Here is a 5,170-nt window from a genome sequence, read left to right as displayed (position 1 = left end):
CATCCCTCGCAGGGGCGCCCCCCCAGCCTGCCGAGGCTCCGGCGGCGCCGCGGCGAGCGCGCCCGGAACGCGGCGGCGGCGGCGGCGGCGGCGGCGGCGGGCCCCGGGCGGCTGGAGCGGCGGCCGCATGTGCGAGCTCCGGCGCCTGCCAAAGCGTGGGGTCATTTAATTGGGGAGGAGGGGGGCGGGGCGGCGGGCGGCGCGGAGGGAGGCGGGGGAGGGGGCGGAGGGCGGGCGTGCGGCGGGCGGGGAATCCCTCCCTCGCGCTCCCGCCCGGCGCCCGGCGCCCCGCCCCCTCGGCCCTCCCTCCCCCGCGGCCCGAACTGCGCACAATGGCTCGCCGGCTCCTATCTATTTTGTGTCCAGCCGGGAGCCGCGCGCGGTGATTCATGGCCCCAATTAGGGGCTCTCTCCAGCGCGCCGGGTTCGGGCCGTCCGAAGGGTCTCCTCGGGGACCTGCGGAAACCCATCAGCGGCTGGAGCTGCTCTTTAAGTAAAGGGCAAGCAGGACGCGGGGTGGGGGTGGGTGGGAGCCCGGTGAGGACGCGGCCGGCGCCCGAGAGAGAGACCGAGGAGCCCCGGAGGGACTCTCGGGAGGGGCAGCGCCCAGACGACTCGGCTCTGGGCGCCCCGGCACCCCTCCTCGTTTTAAAGGAGGGACCAAATGAGGGTCATTTACGGCCCTGCGCAGCCCCGGGTTGGGGCACCTTTCAAGGCCCAGTGTGCTAATTTTGGAGACAGACGGAAGAGGAGCTATCCCCTGCCTCCTGGAACACGTTAGTGAAGGCACCATCAGGGGGACAGGGGTCCTCAACTTGCCACGCCTTTTCCCACCGCTGGCCGGGGGCTACCGAGCCCTCACCAGCAGCACAGGAAGGGTCCCGTGTGTCTCGGGGCTGTGTGTTCTAGAGCAAGTGACTCAACAACTCTGGGCCCTTTCTTCCTCTTAATAAATAGGAGCTCTGGCAGGGGATGAACTGTGCCAGGTGCTAGTCTAAGCACTTTATATACATCAGCTCAGTTCCTGCTCCTTAACTCTGGGTTAAGGGCTGTCATCAGCCCATTTTACAGATGAGAAAGAAGAGCCACTGAGGGTCAAGTTACTTTTCAGGCGTGGTGGGCTGGGATTCAGCTCCAAAAGCCCCTGCTCTCAAGCCCCTCACTAGGCAGACATTTGGTCCATGTCACCCATCTGCTGATGGAAACTGTCCATGGCAGGGGACATGGCCAGGACCCCTCAGTCTTCCCCACTGCTGTGACTCAGGCTGGGAGGGCTTGTGCAAATCCAGGCCTTTCTGGGCCTCCATTTCCCATCTGTGAAAGGACACCTCTTCCAGCTTCTAAAGTCCGTGAGTCTCTGACTTCTGAGCAGTTGACAGCTATCCCAGCCTGCCAACTGGAACCCAGAGTGAGCCTGGGGACAAAGGTGCCAGGTGGGCCCCTCTGCCCTCTGGGGCATTGACATGTAAATAAAACTCGGCTTCCCCTGGGCATGGAGGAGGGCCATGCATTATAAATAAACGGAACAAGAGAAAAGGACCACCTCTTGGGAACCCCTGGGGCATATTCCAGGGCTCACAGTCTAGGACTTAAAAAAAATCATCATCATCATCATCATCATCATCATCATCATCACCACCACCACTACCAGAAATTCAGTACTGCAGGTCCTTATCCAGGCCCAGAAAAAAAGTTATGTCAGCAAAACTGTCCGGAAGGAATGTTGGGGTGGGGGGGGGCTCCTCGGCTTCTGGCATTTTTCATATCTGGTGGCAGGAGGGGCCTGATCAGGAAACTTAAAGGGCTGGGGTCTGTTCATGGGGGCCCAGCACAACCCTCAAGCCCCATACAGACAACAGGTTGCTGGTAAAATAAGGTCGGCTTAGGAAATGCAGGTCCCGGGACGGGGGGTCTGACGTGAACCCCTGGAGGCCTGGCGCATCCCTACTCCCACCTCGAATGCCTCTGCAGGCTCCCTCTGCACACCAGCTCCTGTCCTTCTCCAGGGACTCAGAGGCAGTGCCCTCCCCGAAAGGCTTCCCTGACTTCTCTACCTCACATGGGTCCCCCTCACCATTCTCCGACTCAGCTCGTCGGCTTAGGAATTTGCCGTTGATTTTATTTTTCTGTCAGCTGTTCCAGAAACCTGGGGACTCCCGCCCCCGGCAGGAGCCAGGTCTGTTTTGCTCACTGTGTATATCCACGGCCCATGTCAGGGCCTGGGTCCCGTGCATTTGGGTCCCCATCCTGCCCCATCCCTATCTGTGGGAGTCTTGGGCAAACCTCTTAGCTCCTCACGCCTCAGTTTCCTGTTCTGTACAATGGGTTGGTGATCCTCACCAGATGTTTCTGTGCCAGCTGAGGCCCTGGGTACAGGGTAGGTGTGTTGTGTGTGTGTGTGTGTGTGTGTGTGTGTGTGTTGCCCCCCCCCCCCCCCTTCTGACTCTACCCAGTGGTTGACGTGGTTCTGGTACTGCCTGTTTGTACTTCAATGTGGGGCACTGTGTGAGGGAGGAGGGCCACAGGGGTCAACGGGACAAGATGAGGGAGGCGGAGTTTTCTTGACTAAGCTGGTCTTTAAGCAGAGCTTCCTGAGTATGTGCATGTGTGTATGCAGCTGTTAGTGTATGTGTGTCCTGATGTGTACACATGTGCGTGCATATGGGACCAGGAAGCAAGTGATTGCAGATCAGAGCAGGAAGAAGGCAGGTGATGCTGGTTGGTCTTCTGCGGGTGGGGGCCTTGGGGGTGGGGCTGCCAGCACCACATGACATTTACTAGCTGTGTGGCCCCGGTCTGCTCCTTAACCTCTCTGAGCCTCGGTTTCCCCATCTGCCAAGCAGAGATAACAAAATGACCCATCCCATAGGGCTGGGAGGAGGGTGAGCTGAGACCGTCCATGTGAAGCACACGCTCAGGACCCAGAAATAATAGGAGTGTTTGTGCCCATTGGTCGAATGTTAATCACACGCAGGGACCTGTGCCTTACAGCTGGCAACTCACCCGGTTGTTGCAACAAGCCTGTGAGGGAGGTTCTCATATACCCCAGTTGATAGGTGAGGAGGCAGGGGCACCTGGCAGGGACATAAAGGCCCCAGGTGGTGTAGCTAGGTGAATCTGAGCTGGAAACCAGGCAGTGTGTCCCCGTAATGCCCTGGGTGGCCCTGGGGCCTGAGATGCCCATGCGTTAGGGCGCCTTGGCCTCCTGCTCCTCACACGTGTTCCGAGCCTCTGACAGGCTCCTGGGTAGACACAGAACAGACAACACATGGGCAAGACGATGAGGCTTGACTGTATTAACTTCACTTGGGGAGCGCACCTCCCCACCCTGGCAGAGCCATCTCCCTGCGTCCGCTCTGAGCGCTCTGAGCACAGGGCCCCCTGCAGCTGGAGAGAGGGTGCCGGTTTCCCCCCAGCACCCCCGCCTGCTCTCCCCATCTTCCTTCCTCCGGTTGGGAGTGGGGGGCTCGCAAGCAGCGACAGGTGCTCAGGGGCAGACGCGGCGCTGCAGACGGACGGACGGACGGTGAGAAAGCGCCCCACCTCGGTTCTGCAGGAGACCAGAAGGCTGTCAGCATGGAACATCTGGGCACATCTCAGATCTGCGGCTTCCTGTGGGGTTGTCTTGGCCCAGAAACCGCAGGAATCTGCCCTCACCCTGCTGGGGAGGCTGGTTTCCAGGCTCTAAGCACTTATCACATGTTATTTTGTGCATATGCTCTGGGCCTGCCTCTCCCCCTGGGGCAGAGCCCGACTGGCTTCCCCGGTGCTGTCCCACGGTGTCACAAGGCCGGGGACGTGGTTGGGGCTCAATCTGTACTTGAACTTGGGATGCCAACACCTCACCAGGCCTTCCAAGTTCCAGAGTTGCCCAGCCACTCTGGCCGGCTTCCAGTCTCCTGCTCCCCCTCCAAGGGCCAGCGAGGGAGGCCAAGTCTGTCCTGGTGCCCTCGGCCTCCTCCCTTCCTACTGGGTCTTTGCTCTGTCCCTCCTCCCTCAAAACTGCACATGGACCTCGAGCTCCCCTTCCTGGATTGTTTACCTCTGCAGGCTGGTCTGTCCTTCCTCTTGCAGACGCTGTGGGTGCTGTGTGTTTGGCCTCTGGCTCGCCGAGGACCAGAAAAACAAAATTTATCATCTGACTGCCCTATTTTTCTTTCTTTCTTTCTTTCTTTCTTTTTTTTTTTTTCCCCCAAAGAACGAAGCAAGCACTTCTCTGCCATCCTCAGAAAGAGCTTTAAACATGGCAGGCCACCGGCAAAAATATGTCCTCCTTCTCAGAGGGAAGGAATGCAACCGTTAACAATAAAAAAAAATCCCTGGGATTTATGGGGGCCTCGGGCTTATGAGCCGTTTCACACCCATTAGCTCGCATGACAGAGCAATCGAGGGGGGCAAAGCAGGAATCATCGGCTCCATTTGAGAGACAGGGAAACCGAGGCCAAAAGGCACAGCTCCTGAGACTGGGAAAAGCTCCCGGCTGCCGAGGTTGATGAAATTTCCTTGCATTTTCTATGTGTAAACCAGGCTAATCTGTTCAGTGTAAACGTGAAAAGCGCACAGCGTGTTTGGTGACCTTGCCTTAGCGTCCTTCTTTTTCTCACACAGGACAGTGCGCGTGGGAGGAGGGCACGCTTTCCATCTCCGGGGCCTATGATACCCCGATGCAGACGCATTCTGTGCGCTGCAAAGTGCTTCATTAAAAACAAAACAGTGCTTGCATCACACATTTTAAGGATCAGAGCGTGGGGTACAGACCCTAAGAGCTGAATCAGGTGCCCCTCAAACCTTGCCTGGCTCCCAGGAACCTGGAAAAAGAATCTAGAAGCAAACAGTGCAGTCTCCCCTCCGGGTGACACCATTCCCTCGACCTCCTCCGCCTCGAAACCCGAGGCTACTGCCAGCAACTTCAGGGGCCTCGTAAAACCCCTTTGATGAATGATCGCCAGGGTGGACCTGCCACTGGGGATGAGGGGACAAACACTCCACATAAATCTTGAGTGAACTCAAAGGCTCCCTGGCTGCTGGTTTCTCAACAGGCCCTGATCTGCGGCACGAAATCACAGCAATCATTTATACGCTTAACCGCCAGGCTCCCAAGCCAGGGAGGTTTCCTGAGAACGCAGGGCGTTGGGGGGAGGTGGGGGGGCGGTGGAAACCAAAGTAGATG

The sequence above is a fragment of the Callorhinus ursinus genome, unplaced genomic scaffold (genome assembly GCF_003265705.2).
Source record: "Callorhinus ursinus isolate GAN/ISIS: 27379988/994484 unplaced genomic scaffold, GSC_fseal_2.0 scaffold46, whole genome shotgun sequence".
In the NCBI taxonomy this organism is placed as follows: domain Eukaryota; kingdom Metazoa; phylum Chordata; class Mammalia; order Carnivora; family Otariidae; genus Callorhinus; species Callorhinus ursinus.
The sequence above is the reverse complement of the archived record's forward strand: the minus strand, read 5'-3'. Positions refer to the sequence as shown.